The following is an 18,993-nucleotide window of genomic DNA, read 5'->3' on the forward strand; positions in this document are numbered from 1 at the left end:
GGCGTGGTGGCCTGAACGGTTGGAAGACAGCACTGCGCGTCGGTGTTTGTTGTCAGGCTGTGTGAATCGCGCCGATCGGATGACAGACACTGCTTTGTTTATAATGGCATCGCCAAGGTGGAATTTTTACACGGGCCTAGGATCCCAATTCCGTATCCTCCCTTAGTTCGCAAAAGCATCCGGGAGATTACGTTTAGAGTCCGGCCTTCGGCCAGAAGTGGGCTAGCTGACTTGCAATGGAGGGCTCACGTCGATTCGGACTGGGTTGATGTTCAACGTTCAGTGAAACCATGGCCTCGATGAGGCGTAATCTCTTGTTAATTTTAGCTTTCTGTCTTCAATTTTATAATATAATTATATAAATTAATTATTGCCTTTTTTATTCGTCTTTTTCTCGCTTAGTTATCGCATTTTATTCAAGGTTAAATATATGCTCATGTCTGCCTAGGTTCGACTCCCCGCCGAAGCAATATTTTATTTTATTTTTTTATTATTATTATTAATATTTGGGGTGTTGTTAATATCTGCATGTCTATGCATGGTGTTTTAAGTTTGTTTCGCTTTGTTTGTCTGTTTTTTTGTTTGTTTTTTTTAGGGGGAGGGGGGGTGTTGTCTCTATTTTGGTATTTTGTTTCGCGTAAACAAAGTAGGTCATTGCAATAATTTTTGCACAACTTGTCAATAGAAACCGATTCGGAACTTAAGACCTGAGTGGTAAATTTGATTTCTGTCTCGCTCGTCGCCTTTCACTGGAAATTTGAATGAAAGTATTCATAAGGACGAAAACTGTACCTGCAAAAAGAAATGCTTCTTTTGTACAGTGTAAGGCCACCGCGACATCTTTTCTGACAAGCTTGATGATATTTGTTCTTCGGGAATGTTGTGTCATTACTTAGCCTTTATATTATAAACAGTTAAGTGTGGAAACAGCTATGCTCCTGTTAGAACAACTTAACATTTCTTAAATGCTGATTTACTGAGGCAGGCGTTTGAAAGACAGTGTGATACAAACAGGTACGGTAACGTCATAAACAATGCCACGAGCTCTCCGTGCATTAAAAACGATCGAAATGTGCGGTATTCATGACGGTACACAAAGCAGATAATGCGGATACAGCAGACATAGCCGAGAATAAAATCTAGTAGCGTGGAGGATTCAATTATGACATACTAGGACTTTCTACTGGTAAACTTTACTCATTGTCGAATAAATCTATATCTAATTTCTAGCTTTTGCTCTGTGTTTAACGTATTATGACCAAAACAAATATGAAGTTCACGACAATTCCATCGGACTTGTATATTCGTTTAAAAATAGCTCCGTTTCGAATCTAACGCTCCATTGCTATGGTAACATGGTGAATAATAGCCCTGCCGCTAATGGATATGTAGAAGATGACCATCGGTGGCGCTCTCAACTTCTCGTGCCACGTCTGGCACCTATACAAGAAGTAACCGACATATTACTGGCGCAATCCCGACCGAACATATTTTAACTCTCCTCAGACAGACTTTTCTACACTGATCCCAGAAAGCATTAAGTGCCGTCAAAATGCCTCAGTTGCCAATAGGTACATGTCCATGACGTAACACTGTTCTCGTTGTGCAGAAAACTGAAGTCAAAAGTAAGGCATATACTGATAGGCCTAGACTAGGTATACGTTGCAGACTATACATATGCTAACTTCACAGACAGACATACATGCATTCAGACAACTTCGGGTAATGTAAAATATCACTAACCGTAATCACGTTATGTTTACTCTGTCTTCAAATGTCGTCCTTTTCTTCTCTGCAACCCCGGGCCGTCATTGGAGTCGTTCGAACAACTATATTAAGGCGAAGAACGACGTCAAGATATATCCAACGTCTAGACTACACTGCTTGCAATGGAGAGAGAACTGCCCAGTACAGTACAGTACGTGTTGATATGAACGCCTACAAAATGACAACAAATATTTTCCATTGAAAATCCACTGTGTATGACGGTATAGTAAACACTCGTATATAGATCAACGCACACGCGCGCACGGAGGTATTATGTACGTACAGCATGCAATGCAGACAAATATTTCGGAGCGCGCGCTTCTGATTTTGTGCTGATATTCTTGTGAGCGCTCTTGTATCACTGTTTGCATGCGCGCACGGACAAGATAGACGTCAGACTATCACGCTGTAGCTACTAAACCTTTACTTACATGTGTACAGCAGTAGACTACTGTGATGGTTGCATGCGGCAGTTTAATTTTGTGTGCACAATATGTCAGCATTGTACGGTGGCTTAATAAGGACATAGGAAAGAAAAACAGTGTCCCCAAATCTCACAATGTTGTCTTTTTATCTCAAACGTTGCCTCTTTTTTTCCCTTCAAAATTTAGATCCAAAAAACAAAAGTCCAAAAGTAGAGACAAAAAGTCCAAATTTTCAGATTTGAGCAGACTTGTTTCCTTTCCTATGTCCCTATTAAGCCACCGTAGTATTGTGACTATTCTATGATCAGAAAAACTGTACAAATCTAACGGAATTGCTAATGTTATAATGTTAAGAGACTGGCCTTTATCATCCCTGTAAAGTCAGAACGCGACGGTGTTTATTTCAGTCACGGTTGGCAGCCCTCTTAGGGTTTTAATCAGGAGCTTTCTATTTTATAGCTGTTGTAGGTGTCGTACCAGAAGTAATCCTTCCATTATCTTACACAGTACTAAGTCCGTCACGTTTAGGGTCCGCTAAAGTATAGCTAGAAGTTGTCAACTGACAAATCATACCCCCACGTTGATATCTGAGGGCTTGGCCTGCCAGGGTGCATGCACATTTCTATATCATGACGCAGTTTAGACTTTGAGCTAGAAGAGGAGCAAGTTGAGCACACTGAACCGTCCGCTCGCACGGAGAAACATATCCAGATTAAAACACAGAATTTCTTAACTGTTCTGTGTCACCTCCTTGAATCCTCCTTATTTGCACATCACCTCTACTTTGAATTATGCGCTTCCACATCAAGACATTCAAAACGATCGTGGTGACTGGAAATATGCCATAACAAGCATTGCGTTAGGTCATGTTACGTCTCGTGTGTGTCTGTGTGCTTTACTTATCTTTTCGTGTTTTTTTTTTTCGTTTTTTTTTTCGTTTTTTTTTTTTTTCGTTTTTTTTTTTCACGGTTAAACTTTTGTGCGAATGTACAATACTCCAATTGGGGCATGGTATGCATTCATATCACATTGTTTTGGAACAATCTGGAACTCTAAGTATTATTTCGACCCAAGAATCACCAGGCTGGCGTGGTGGCCTGAACGGTTGGAAGACAGCACTGCGCGTCGGTGTTTGTTGTCAGGCTGTGTGAATCGCGCCGATCGGATGACAGACACTGCTTTGTTTATAATGGCATCGCCAAGGTGGAATTTTTACACGGGCCTAGGATCCCAATTCCGTATCCTCCCTTAGTTCGCAAAAGCATCCGGGAGATTACGTTTAGAGTCCGGCCTTCGGGCCAGAAGTGGGCTAGCTGACTTGCAATGGAGGGCTCACGTCGATTCGGACTGGGTTGATGTTCAACGTTCAGTGAAACCATGGCCTCGATGAGGCGTAATCTCTTGTTAATTTTAGCTTTCTGTCTTCAATTTTATAATATAATTATATAAATTAATTATTGCCTTTTTTATTCGTCTTTTTCTCGCTTAGTTATCGCATTTTATTCAAGGTTAAATATATGCTCATGTCTGCCTAGGTTCGACTCCCCGCCGAAGCAATATTTTATTTTATTTTTTTATTATTATTATTAATATTTGGGGTGTTGTTAATATCTGCATGTCTATGCATGGTGTTTTAAGTTTGTTTCGCTTTGTTTGTCTGTTTTTTTGTTTGTTTTTTTAGGGGGAGGGGGGTGTTTGTCTCTATTTTGGTATTTTGTTTCGCGTAAACAAAGTAGGTCATTGCAATAATTTTTGCACAACTTGTCAATAGAAACCGATTCGGAACTTAAGACCTGAGTGGTAAATTTGATTTCTGTCTCGCTCGTCGCCTTTCACTGGAAATTTGAATGAAAGTATTCATAAGGACGAAAACTGTACCTGCAAAAAGAAATGCTTCTTTTGTACAGTGTAAGGCCACCGCGACATCTTTTCTGACAAGCTTGATGATATTTGTTCTTCGGGAATGTTGTGTCATTACTTAGCCTTTATATTATAAACAGTTAAGTGTGGAAACAGCTATGCTCCTGTTAGAACAACTTAACATTTCTTAAATGCTGATTTACTGAGGCAGGCGTTTGAAAGACAGTGTGATACAAACAGGTACGGTAACGTCATAAACAATGCCACGAGCTCTCCGTGCATTAAAAACGATCGAAATGTGCGGTATTCATGACGGTACACAAAGCAGATAATGCGGATACAGCAGACATAGCCGAGAATAAAATCTAGTAGCGTGGAGGATTCAATTATGACATACTAGGACTTTCTACTGGTAAACTTTACTCATTGTCGAATAAATCTATATCTAATTTCTAGCTTTTGCTCTGTGTTTAACGTATTATGACCAAAACAAATATGAAGTTCACGACAATTCCATCGGACTTGTATATTCGTTTAAAAATAGCTCCGTTTCGAATCTAACGCTCCATTGCTATGGTAACATGGTGAATAATAGCCCTGCCGCTAATGGATATGTAGAAGATGACCATCGGTGGCGCTCTCAACTTCTCGTGCCACGTCTGGCACCTATACAAGAAGTAACCGACATATTACTGGCGCAATCCCGACCGAACATATTTTAACTCTCCTCAGACAGACTTTTCTACACTGATCCCAGAAAGCATTAAGTGCCGTCAAAATGCCTCAGTTGCCAATAGGTACATGTCCATGACGTAACACTGTTCTCGTTGTGCAGAAAACTGAAGTCAAAAGTAAGGCATATACTGATAGGCCTAGACTAGGTATACGTTGCAGACTATACATATGCTAACTTCACAGACAGACATACATGCATTCAGACAACTTCGGGTAATGTAAAATATCACTAACCGTAATCACGTTATGTTTACTCTGTCTTCAAATGTCGTCCTTTTCTTCTCTGCAACCCCGGGCCGTCATTGGAGTCGTTCGAACAACTATATTAAGGCGAAGAACGACGTCAAGATATATCCAACGTCTAGACTACACTGCTTGCAATGGAGAGAGAACTGCCCAGTACAGTACAGTACGTGTTGATATGAACGCCTACAAAATGACAACAAATATTTTCCATTGAAAATCCACTGTGTATGACGGTATAGTAAACACTCGTATATAGATCAACGCACACGCGCGCACGGAGGTATTATGTACGTACAGCATGCAATGCAGACAAATATTTCGGAGCGCGCGCTTCTGATTTTGTGCTGATATTCTTGTGAGCGCTCTTGTATCACTGTTTGCATGCGCGCACGGACAAGATAGACGTCAGACTATCACGCTGTAGCTACTAAACCTTTACTTACATGTGTACAGCAGTAGACTACTGTGATGGTTGCATGCGGCAGTTTAATTTTGTGTGCACAATATGTCAGCATTGTACGGTGGCTTAATAAGGACATAGGAAAGAAAAACAGTGTCCCCAAATCTCACAATGTTGTCTTTTTATCTCAAACGTTGCCTCTTTTTTTCCCTTCAAAATTTAGATCCAAAAACAAAAGTCCAAAAGTAGAGACAAAAAGTCCAAATTTTCAGATTTGAGCAGACTTGTTTCCTTTCCTATGTCCCTATTAAGCCACCGTAGTATTGTGACTATTCTATGATCAGAAAAACTGTACAAATCTAACGGAATTGCTAATGTTATAATGTTAAGAGACTGGCCTTTATCATCCCTGTAAAGTCAGAACGCGACGGTGTTTATTTCAGTCACGGTTGGCAGCCCTCTTAGGGTTTTAATCAGGAGCTTTCTATTTTATAGCTGTTGTAGGTGTCGTACCAGAAGTAATCCTTCCATTATCTTACACAGTACTAAGTCCGTCACGTTTAGGGTCCGCTAAAGTATAGCTAGAAGTTGTCAACTGACAAATCATACCCCCACGTTGATATCTGAGGGCTTGGCCTGCCAGGGTGCATGCACATTTCTATATCATGACGCAGTTTAGACTTTGAGCTAGAAGAGGAGCAAGTTGAGCACACTGAACCGTCCGCTCGCACGGAGAAACATATCCAGATTAAAACACAGAATTTCTTAACTGTTCTGTGTCACCTCCTTGAATCCTCCTTATTTGCACATCACCTCTACTTTGAATTATGCGCTTCCACATCAAGACATTCAAAACGATCGTGGTGACTGGAAATATGCCATAACAAGCATTGCGTTAGGTCATGTTACGTCTCGTGTGTGTCTGTGTGCTTTACTTATCTTTTCGTGTTTTTTTTTTTTCGTTTTTTTTTTTTTTCGTTTTTTTTTTTCACGGTTAAACTTTTGTGCGAATGTACAATACTCCAATTGGGGCATGGTATGCATTCATATCACATTGTTTTGGAACAATCTGGAACTCTAAGTATTATTTCGACCCAAGAATCACCAGGCTGGCGTGGTGGCCTGAACGGTTGGAAGACAGCACTGCGCGTCGGTGTTTGTTGTCAGGCTGTGTGAATCGCGCCGATCGGATGACAGACACTGCTTTGTTTATAATGGCATCGCCAAGGTGGAATTTTTACACGGGCCTAGGATCCCAATTCCGTATCCTCCCTTAGTTCGCAAAAGCATCCGGGAGATTACGTTTAGAGTCCGGCCTTCGGGCCAGAAGTGGGCTAGCTGACTTGCAATGGAGGGCTCACGTCGATTCGGACTGGGTTGATGTTCAACGTTCAGTGAAACCATGGCCTCGATGAGGCGTAATCTCTTGTTAATTTTAGCTTTCTGTCTTCAATTTTATAATATAATTATATAAATTAATTATTGCCTTTTTTATTCGTCTTTTTCTCGCTTAGTTATCGCATTTTATTCAAGGTTAAATATATGCTCATGTCTGCCTAGGTTCGACTCCCCGCCGAAGCAATATTTTATTTTATTTTTTTATTATTATTATTAATATTTGGGGTGTTGTTAATATCTGCATGTCTATGCATGGTGTTTTAAGTTTGTTTCGCTTTGTTTGTCTGTTTTTTTGTTTGTTTTTTTAGGGGGAGGGGGGTGTTTGTCTCTATTTTGGTATTTTGTTTCGCGTAAACAAAGTAGGTCATTGCAATAATTTTTGCACAACTTGTCAATAGAAACCGATTCGGAACTTAAGACCTGAGTGGTAAATTTGATTTCTGTCTCGCTCGTCGCCTTTCACTGGAAATTTGAATGAAAGTATTCATAAGGACGAAAACTGTACCTGCAAAAAGAAATGCTTCTTTTGTACAGTGTAAGGCCACCGCGACATCTTTTCTGACAAGCTTGATGATATTTGTTCTTCGGGAATGTTGTGTCATTACTTAGCCTTTATATTATAAACAGTTAAGTGTGGAAACAGCTATGCTCCTGTTAGAACAACTTAACATTTCTTAAATGCTGATTTACTGAGGCAGGCGTTTGAAAGACAGTGTGATACAAACAGGTACGGTAACGTCATAAACAATGCCACGAGCTCTCCGTGCATTAAAAACGATCGAAATGTGCGGTATTCATGACGGTACACAAAGCAGATAATGCGGATACAGCAGACATAGCCGAGAATAAAATCTAGTAGCGTGGAGGATTCAATTATGACATACTAGGACTTTCTACTGGTAAACTTTACTCATTGTCGAATAAATCTATATCTAATTTCTAGCTTTTGCTCTGTGTTTAACGTATTATGACCAAAACAAATATGAAGTTCACGACAATTCCATCGGACTTGTATATTCGTTTAAAAATAGCTCCGTTTCGAATCTAACGCTCCATTGCTATGGTAACATGGTGAATAATAGCCCTGCCGCTAATGGATATGTAGAAGATGACCATCGGTGGCGCTCTCAACTTCTCGTGCCACGTCTGGCACCTATACAAGAAGTAACCGACATATTACTGGCGCAATCCCGACCGAACATATTTTAACTCTCCTCAGACAGACTTTTCTACACTGATCCCAGAAAGCATTAAGTGCCGTCAAAATGCCTCAGTTGCCAATAGGTACATGTCCATGACGTAACACTGTTCTCGTTGTGCAGAAAACTGAAGTCAAAAGTAAGGCATATACTGATAGGCCTAGACTAGGTATACGTTGCAGACTATACATATGCTAACTTCACAGACAGACATACATGCATTCAGACAACTTCGGGTAATGTAAAATATCACTAACCGTAATCACGTTATGTTTACTCTGTCTTCAAATGTCGTCCTTTTCTTCTCTGCAACCCCGGGCCGTCATTGGAGTCGTTCGAACAACTATATTAAGGCGAAGAACGACGTCAAGATATATCCAACGTCTAGACTACACTGCTTGCAATGGAGAGAGAACTGCCCAGTACAGTACAGTACGTGTTGATATGAACGCCTACAAAATGACAACAAATATTTTCCATTGAAAATCCACTGTGTATGACGGTATAGTAAACACTCGTATATAGATCAACGCACACGCGCGCACGGAGGTATTATGTACGTACAGCATGCAATGCAGACAAATATTTCGGAGCGCGCGCTTCTGATTTTGTGCTGATATTCTTGTGAGCGCTCTTGTATCACTGTTTGCATGCGCGCACGGACAAGATAGACGTCAGACTATCACGCTGTAGCTACTAAACCTTTACTTACATGTGTACAGCAGTAGACTACTGTGATGGTTGCATGCGGCAGTTTAATTTTGTGTGCACAATATGTCAGCATTGTACGGTGGCTTAATAAGGACATAGGAAAGAAAAACAGTGTCCCCAAATCTCACAATGTTGTCTTTTTATCTCAAACGTTGCCTCTTTTTTTCCCTTCAAAATTTAGATCCAAAAACAAAAGTCCAAAAGTAGAGACAAAAAGTCCAAATTTTCAGATTTGAGCAGACTTGTTTCCTTTCCTATGTCCCTATTAAGCCACCGTAGTATTGTGACTATTCTATGATCAGAAAAACTGTACAAATCTAACGGAATTGCTAATGTTATAATGTTAAGAGACTGGCCTTTATCATCCCTGTAAAGTCAGAACGCGACGGTGTTTATTTCAGTCACGGTTGGCAGCCCTCTTAGGGTTTTAATCAGGAGCTTTCTATTTTATAGCTGTTGTAGGTGTCGTACCAGAAGTAATCCTTCCATTATCTTACACAGTACTAAGTCCGTCACGTTTAGGGTCCGCTAAAGTATAGCTAGAAGTTGTCAACTGACAAATCATACCCCCACGTTGATATCTGAGGGCTTGGCCTGCCAGGGTGCATGCACATTTCTATATCATGACGCAGTTTAGACTTTGAGCTAGAAGAGGAGCAAGTTGAGCACACTGAACCGTCCGCTCGCACGGAGAAACATATCCAGATTAAAACACAGAATTTCTTAACTGTTCTGTGTCACCTCCTTGAATCCTCCTTATTTGCACATCACCTCTACTTTGAATTATGCGCTTCCACATCAAGACATTCAAAACGATCGTGGTGACTGGAAATATGCCATAACAAGCATTGCGTTAGGTCATGTTACGTCTCGTGTGTGTCTGTGTGCTTTACTTATCTTTTCGTGTTTTTTTTTTTTCGTTTTTTTTTTTTTTCGTTTTTTTTTTTCACGGTTAAACTTTTGTGCGAATGTACAATACTCCAATTGGGGCATGGTATGCATTCATATCACATTGTTTTGGAACAATCTGGAACTCTAAGTATTATTTCGACCCAAGAATCACCAGGCTGGCGTGGTGGCCTGAACGGTTGGAAGACAGCACTGCGCGTCGGTGTTTGTTGTCAGGCTGTGTGAATCGCGCCGATCGGATGACAGACACTGCTTTGTTTATAATGGCATCGCCAAGGTGGAATTTTTACACGGGCCTAGGATCCCAATTCCGTATCCTCCCTTAGTTCGCAAAAGCATCCGGGAGATTACGTTTAGAGTCCGGCCTTCGGGCCAGAAGTGGGCTAGCTGACTTGCAATGGAGGGCTCACGTCGATTCGGACTGGGTTGATGTTCAACGTTCAGTGAAACCATGGCCTCGATGAGGCGTAATCTCTTGTTAATTTTAGCTTTCTGTCTTCAATTTTATAATATAATTATATAAATTAATTATTGCCTTTTTTATTCGTCTTTTTCTCGCTTAGTTATCGCATTTTATTCAAGGTTAAATATATGCTCATGTCTGCCTAGGTTCGACTCCCCGCCGAAGCAATATTTTATTTTATTTTTTTATTATTATTATTAATATTTGGGGTGTTGTTAATATCTGCATGTCTATGCATGGTGTTTTAAGTTTGTTTCGCTTTGTTTGTCTGTTTTTTTGTTTGTTTTTTTAGGGGGAGGGGGGTGTTTGTCTCTATTTTGGTATTTTGTTTCGCGTAAACAAAGTAGGTCATTGCAATAATTTTTGCACAACTTGTCAATAGAAACCGATTCGGAACTTAAGACCTGAGTGGTAAATTTGATTTCTGTCTCGCTCGTCGCCTTTCACTGGAAATTTGAATGAAAGTATTCATAAGGACGAAAACTGTACCTGCAAAAAGAAATGCTTCTTTTGTACAGTGTAAGGCCACCGCGACATCTTTTCTGACAAGCTTGATGATATTTGTTCTTCGGGAATGTTGTGTCATTACTTAGCCTTTATATTATAAACAGTTAAGTGTGGAAACAGCTATGCTCCTGTTAGAACAACTTAACATTTCTTAAATGCTGATTTACTGAGGCAGGCGTTTGAAAGACAGTGTGATACAAACAGGTACGGTAACGTCATAAACAATGCCACGAGCTCTCCGTGCATTAAAAACGATCGAAATGTGCGGTATTCATGACGGTACACAAAGCAGATAATGCGGATACAGCAGACATAGCCGAGAATAAAATCTAGTAGCGTGGAGGATTCAATTATGACATACTAGGACTTTCTACTGGTAAACTTTACTCATTGTCGAATAAATCTATATCTAATTTCTAGCTTTTGCTCTGTGTTTAACGTATTATGACCAAAACAAATATGAAGTTCACGACAATTCCATCGGACTTGTATATTCGTTTAAAAATAGCTCCGTTTCGAATCTAACGCTCCATTGCTATGGTAACATGGTGAATAATAGCCCTGCCGCTAATGGATATGTAGAAGATGACCATCGGTGGCGCTCTCAACTTCTCGTGCCACGTCTGGCACCTATACAAGAAGTAACCGACATATTACTGGCGCAATCCCGACCGAACATATTTTAACTCTCCTCAGACAGACTTTTCTACACTGATCCCAGAAAGCATTAAGTGCCGTCAAAATGCCTCAGTTGCCAATAGGTACATGTCCATGACGTAACACTGTTCTCGTTGTGCAGAAAACTGAAGTCAAAAGTAAGGCATATACTGATAGGCCTAGACTAGGTATACGTTGCAGACTATACATATGCTAACTTCACAGACAGACATACATGCATTCAGACAACTTCGGGTAATGTAAAATATCACTAACCGTAATCACGTTATGTTTACTCTGTCTTCAAATGTCGTCCTTTTCTTCTCTGCAACCCCGGGCCGTCATTGGAGTCGTTCGAACAACTATATTAAGGCGAAGAACGACGTCAAGATATATCCAACGTCTAGACTACACTGCTTGCAATGGAGAGAGAACTGCCCAGTACAGTACAGTACGTGTTGATATGAACGCCTACAAAATGACAACAAATATTTTCCATTGAAAATCCACTGTGTATGACGGTATAGTAAACACTCGTATATAGATCAACGCACACGCGCGCACGGAGGTATTATGTACGTACAGCATGCAATGCAGACAAATATTTCGGAGCGCGCGCTTCTGATTTTGTGCTGATATTCTTGTGAGCGCTCTTGTATCACTGTTTGCATGCGCGCACGGACAAGATAGACGTCAGACTATCACGCTGTAGCTACTAAACCTTTACTTACATGTGTACAGCAGTAGACTACTGTGATGGTTGCATGCGGCAGTTTAATTTTGTGTGCACAATATGTCAGCATTGTACGGTGGCTTAATAAGGACATAGGAAAGAAAAACAGTGTCCCCAAATCTCACAATGTTGTCTTTTTATCTCAAACGTTGCCTCTTTTTTTCCCTTCAAAATTTAGATCCAAAAACAAAAGTCCAAAAGTAGAGACAAAAAGTCCAAATTTTCAGATTTGAGCAGACTTGTTTCCTTTCCTATGTCCCTATTAAGCCACCGTAGTATTGTGACTATTCTATGATCAGAAAAACTGTACAAATCTAACGGAATTGCTAATGTTATAATGTTAAGAGACTGGCCTTTATCATCCCTGTAAAGTCAGAACGCGACGGTGTTTATTTCAGTCACGGTTGGCAGCCCTCTTAGGGTTTTAATCAGGAGCTTTCTATTTTATAGCTGTTGTAGGTGTCGTACCAGAAGTAATCCTTCCATTATCTTACACAGTACTAAGTCCGTCACGTTTAGGGTCCGCTAAAGTATAGCTAGAAGTTGTCAACTGACAAATCATACCCCCACGTTGATATCTGAGGGCTTGGCCTGCCAGGGTGCATGCACATTTCTATATCATGACGCAGTTTAGACTTTGAGCTAGAAGAGGAGCAAGTTGAGCACACTGAACCGTCCGCTCGCACGGAGAAACATATCCAGATTAAAACACAGAATTTCTTAACTGTTCTGTGTCACCTCCTTGAATCCTCCTTATTTGCACATCACCTCTACTTTGAATTATGCGCTTCCACATCAAGACATTCAAAACGATCGTGGTGACTGGAAATATGCCATAACAAGCATTGCGTTAGGTCATGTTACGTCTCGTGTGTGTCTGTGTGCTTTACTTATCTTTTCGTGTTTTTTTTTTTTCGTTTTTTTTTTTTTTCGTTTTTTTTTTTCACGGTTAAACTTTTGTGCGAATGTACAATACTCCAATTGGGGCATGGTATGCATTCATATCACATTGTTTTGGAACAATCTGGAACTCTAAGTATTATTTCGACCCAAGAATCACCAGGCTGGCGTGGTGGCCTGAACGGTTGGAAGACAGCACTGCGCGTCGGTGTTTGTTGTCAGGCTGTGTGAATCGCGCCGATCGGATGACAGACACTGCTTTGTTTATAATGGCATCGCCAAGGTGGAATTTTTACACGGGCCTAGGATCCCAATTCCGTATCCTCCCTTAGTTCGCAAAAGCATCCGGGAGATTACGTTTAGAGTCCGGCCTTCGGGCCAGAAGTGGGCTAGCTGACTTGCAATGGAGGGCTCACGTCGATTCGGACTGGGTTGATGTTCAACGTTCAGTGAAACCATGGCCTCGATGAGGCGTAATCTCTTGTTAATTTTAGCTTTCTGTCTTCAATTTTATAATATAATTATATAAATTAATTATTGCCTTTTTTATTCGTCTTTTTCTCGCTTAGTTATCGCATTTTATTCAAGGTTAAATATATGCTCATGTCTGCCTAGGTTCGACTCCCCGCCGAAGCAATATTTTATTTTATTTTTTTATTATTATTATTAATATTTGGGGTGTTGTTAATATCTGCATGTCTATGCATGGTGTTTTAAGTTTGTTTCGCTTTGTTTGTCTGTTTTTTTGTTTGTTTTTTTAGGGGGAGGGGGGTGTTTGTCTCTATTTTGGTATTTTGTTTCGCGTAAACAAAGTAGGTCATTGCAATAATTTTTGCACAACTTGTCAATAGAAACCGATTCGGAACTTAAGACCTGAGTGGTAAATTTGATTTCTGTCTCGCTCGTCGCCTTTCACTGGAAATTTGAATGAAAGTATTCATAAGGACGAAAACTGTACCTGCAAAAAGAAATGCTTCTTTTGTACAGTGTAAGGCCACCGCGACATCTTTTCTGACAAGCTTGATGATATTTGTTCTTCGGGAATGTTGTGTCATTACTTAGCCTTTATATTATAAACAGTTAAGTGTGGAAACAGCTATGCTCCTGTTAGAACAACTTAACATTTCTTAAATGCTGATTTACTGAGGCAGGCGTTTGAAAGACAGTGTGATACAAACAGGTACGGTAACGTCATAAACAATGCCACGAGCTCTCCGTGCATTAAAAACGATCGAAATGTGCGGTATTCATGACGGTACACAAAGCAGATAATGCGGATACAGCAGACATAGCCGAGAATAAAATCTAGTAGCGTGGAGGATTCAATTATGACATACTAGGACTTTCTACTGGTAAACTTTACTCATTGTCGAATAAATCTATATCTAATTTCTAGCTTTTGCTCTGTGTTTAACGTATTATGACCAAAACAAATATGAAGTTCACGACAATTCCATCGGACTTGTATATTCGTTTAAAAATAGCTCCGTTTCGAATCTAACGCTCCATTGCTATGGTAACATGGTGAATAATAGCCCTGCCGCTAATGGATATGTAGAAGATGACCATCGGTGGCGCTCTCAACTTCTCGTGCCACGTCTGGCACCTATACAAGAAGTAACCGACATATTACTGGCGCAATCCCGACCGAACATATTTTAACTCTCCTCAGACAGACTTTTCTACACTGATCCCAGAAAGCATTAAGTGCCGTCAAAATGCCTCAGTTGCCAATAGGTACATGTCCATGACGTAACACTGTTCTCGTTGTGCAGAAAACTGAAGTCAAAAGTAAGGCATATACTGATAGGCCTAGACTAGGTATACGTTGCAGACTATACATATGCTAACTTCACAGACAGACATACATGCATTCAGACAACTTCGGGTAATGTAAAATATCACTAACCGTAATCACGTTATGTTTACTCTGTCTTCAAATGTCGTCCTTTTCTTCTCTGCAACCCCGGGCCGTCATTGGAGTCGTTCGAACAACTATATTAAGGCGAAGAACGACGTCAAGATATATCCAACGTCTAGACTACACTGCTTGCAATGGAGAGAGAACTGCCCAGTACAGTACAGTACGTGTTGATATGAACGCCTACAAAATGACAACAAATATTTTCCATTGAAAATCCACTGTGTATGACGGTATAGTAAACACTCGTATATAGATCAACGCACACGCGCGCACGGAGGTATTATGTACGTACAGCATGCAATGCAGACAAATATTTCGGAGCGCGCGCTTCTGATTTTGTGCTGATATTCTTGTGAGCGCTCTTGTATCACTGTTTGCATGCGCGCACGGACAAGATAGACGTCAGACTATCACGCTGTAGCTACTAAACCTTTACTTACATGTGTACAGCAGTAGACTACTGTGATGGTTGCATGCGGCAGTTTAATTTTGTGTGCACAATATGTCAGCATTGTACGGTGGCTTAATAAGGACATAGGAAAGAAAAACAGTGTCCCCAAATCTCACAATGTTGTCTTTTTATCTCAAACGTTGCCTCTTTTTTTCCCTTCAAAATTTAGATCCAAAAACAAAAGTCCAAAAGTAGAGACAAAAAGTCCAAATTTTCAGATTTGAGCAGACTTGTTTCCTTTCCTATGTCCCTATTAAGCCACCGTAGTATTGTGACTATTCTATGATCAGAAAAACTGTACAAATCTAACGGAATTGCTAATGTTATAATGTTAAGAGACTGGCCTTTATCATCCCTGTAAAGTCAGAACGCGACGGTGTTTATTTCAGTCACGGTTGGCAGCCCTCTTAGGGTTTTAATCAGGAGCTTTCTATTTTATAGCTGTTGTAGGTGTCGTACCAGAAGTAATCCTTCCATTATCTTACACAGTACTAAGTCCGTCACGTTTAGGGTCCGCTAAAGTATAGCTAGAAGTTGTCAACTGACAAATCATACCCCCACGTTGATATCTGAGGGCTTGGCCTGCCAGGGTGCATGCACATTTCTATATCATGACGCAGTTTAGACTTTGAGCTAGAAGAGGAGCAAGTTGAGCACACTGAACCGTCCGCTCGCACGGAGAAACATATCCAGATTAAAACACAGAATTTCTTAACTGTTCTGTGTCACCTCCTTGAATCCTCCTTATTTGCACATCACCTCTACTTTGAATTATGCGCTTCCACATCAAGACATTCAAAACGATCGTGGTGACTGGAAATATGCCATAACAAGCATTGCGTTAGGTCATGTTACGTCTCGTGTGTGTCTGTGTGCTTTACTTATCTTTTCGTGTTTTTTTTTTTTCGTTTTTTTTTTTTTTCGTTTTTTTTTTTCACGGTTAAACTTTTGTGCGAATGTACAATACTCCAATTGGGGCATGGTATGCATTCATATCACATTGTTTTGGAACAATCTGGAACTCTAAGTATTATTTCGACCCAAGAATCACCAGGCTGGCGTGGTGGCCTGAACGGTTGGAAGACAGCACTGCGCGTCGGTGTTTGTTGTCAGGCTGTGTGAATCGCGCCGATCGGATGACAGACACTGCTTTGTTTATAATGGCATCGCCAAGGTGGAATTTTTACACGGGCCTAGGATCCCAATTCCGTATCCTCCCTTAGTTCGCAAAAGCATCCGGGAGATTACGTTTAGAGTCCGGCCTTCGGGCCAGAAGTGGGCTAGCTGACTTGCAATGGAGGGCTCACGTCGATTCGGACTGGGTTGATGTTCAACGTTCAGTGAAACCATGGCCTCGATGAGGCGTAATCTCTTGTTAATTTTAGCTTTCTGTCTTCAATTTTATAATATAATTATATAAATTAATTATTGCCTTTTTTATTCGTCTTTTTCTCGCTTAGTTATCGCATTTTATTCAAGGTTAAATATATGCTCATGTCTGCCTAGGTTCGACTCCCCGCCGAAGCAATATTTTATTTTATTTTTTTATTATTATTATTAATATTTGGGGTGTTGTTAATATCTGCATGTCTATGCATGGTGTTTTAAGTTTGTTTCGCTTTGTTTGTCTGTTTTTTTGTTTGTTTTTTTAGGGGGAGGGGGGTGTTTGTCTCTATTTTGGTATTTTGTTTCGCGTAAACAAAGTAGGTCATTGCAATAATTTTTGCACAACTTGTCAATAGAAACCGATTCGGAACTTAAGACCTGAGTGGTAAATTTGATTTCTGTCTCGCTCGTCGCCTTTCACTGGAAATTTGAATGAAAGTATTCATAAGGACGAAAACTGTACCTGCAAAAAGAAATGCTTCTTTTGTACAGTGTAAGGCCACCGCGACATCTTTTCTGACAAGCTTGATGATATTTGTTCTTCGGGAATGTTGTGTCATTACTTAGCCTTTATATTATAAACAGTTAAGTGTGGAAACAGCTATGCTCCTGTTAGAACAACTTAACATTTCTTAAATGCTGATTTACTGAGGCAGGCGTTTGAAAGACAGTGTGATACAAACAGGTACGGTAACGTCATAAACAATGCCACGAGCTCTCCGTGCATTAAAAACGATCGAAATGTGCGGTATTCATGACGGTACACAAAGCAGATAATGCGGATACAGCAGACATAGCCGAGAATAAAATCTAGTAGCGTGGAGGATTCAATTATGACATACTAGGACTTTCTACTGGTAAACTTTACTCATTGTCGAATAAATCTATATCTAATTTCTAGCTTTTGCTCTGTGTTTAACGTATTATGACCAAAACAAATATGAAGTTCACGACAATTCCATCGGACTTGTATATTCGTTTAAAAATAGCTCCGTTTCGAATCTAACGCTCCATTGCTATGGTAACATGGTGAATAATAGCCCTGCCGCTAATGGATATGTAGAAGATGACCATCGGTGGCGCTCTCAACTTCTCGTGCCACGTCTGGCACCTATACAAGAAGTAACCGACATATTACTGGCGCAATCCCGACCGAACATATTTTAACTCTCCTCAGACAGACTTTTCTACACTGATCCCAGAAAGCATTAAGTGCCGTCAAAATGCCTCAGTTGCCAATAGGTACATGTCCATGACGTAACACTGTTCTCGTTGTGCAGAAAACTGAAGTCAAAAGTAAGGCATATACTGATAGGCCTAGACTAGGTATACGTTGCAGACTATACATATGCTAACTTCACAGACAGACATACATGCATTCAGACAACTTCGGGTAATGTAAAATATCACTAACCGTAATCACGTTATGTTTACTCTGTCTTCAAATGTCGTCCTTTTCTTCTCTGCAACCCCGGGCCGTCATTGGAGTCGTTCGAACAACTATATTAAGGCGAAGAACGACGTCAAGATATATCCAACGTCTAGACTACACTGCTTGCAATGGAGAGAGAACTGCCCAGTACAGTACAGTACGTGTTGATATGAACGCCTACAAAATGACAACAAATATTTTCCATTGAAAATCCACTGTGTATGACGGTATAGTAAACACTCGTATATAGATCAACGCACACGCGCGCACGGAGGTATTATGTACGTACAGCATGCAATGCAGACAAATATTTCGGAGCGCGCGCTTCTGATTTTGTGCTGATATTCTTGTGAGCGCTCTTGTATCACTGTTTGCATGCGCGCACGGACAAGATAGACGTCAGACTATCACGCTGTAGCTACTAAACCTTTACTTACATGTGTACAGCAGTAGACTACTGTGATGGTTGCATGCGGCAGTTTAATTTTGTGTGCACAATATGTCAGCATTGTACGGTGGCTTAATAAGGACATAGGAAAGAAAAACAGTGTCCCCAAATCTCACAATGTTGTCTTTTTATCTCAAACGTTGCCTCTTTTTTTCCCTTCAAAATTTAGATCCAAAAACAAAAGTCCAAAAGTAGAGACAAAAAGTCCAAATTTTCAGATTTGAGCAGACTTGTTTCCTTTCCTATGTCCCTATTAAGCCACCGTAGTATTGTGACTATTCTATGATCAGAAAAACTGTACAAATCTAACGGAATTGCTAATGTTATAATGTTAAGAGACTGGCCTTTATCATCCCTGTAAAGTCAGAACGCGACGGTGTTTATTTCAGTCACGGTTGGCAGCCCTCTTAGGGTTTTAATCAGGAGCTTTCTATTTTATAGC

At 40.4% G+C, this 18,993-nt stretch overlaps 1 long non-coding RNA gene across 1 annotated transcript; it reads right to left on the reverse strand.

Moving 5' to 3' along the window:
* Positions 1-1,748: 1,748 nt before the first annotated feature.
* LOC139979075 (uncharacterized) lies at positions 1,749-18,299 on the reverse strand. Its single transcript, XR_011797075.1, has 6 exons — positions 18,086-18,299; positions 14,820-15,014; positions 11,554-11,748; positions 8,288-8,482; positions 5,022-5,216; positions 1,749-1,938 (listed from the first exon to the last, which is right to left on the reverse strand). It is a non-coding gene; the product is annotated as an uncharacterized lncRNA (long non-coding RNA).
* Between the last annotated feature and the right edge of the window lie 694 nt (positions 18,300-18,993).

This window comes from Apostichopus japonicus, chromosome 13, assembly GCF_037975245.1.
Source record: "Apostichopus japonicus isolate 1M-3 chromosome 13, ASM3797524v1, whole genome shotgun sequence".
NCBI lineage: Eukaryota > Metazoa > Echinodermata > Holothuroidea > Aspidochirotida > Stichopodidae > Apostichopus > Apostichopus japonicus.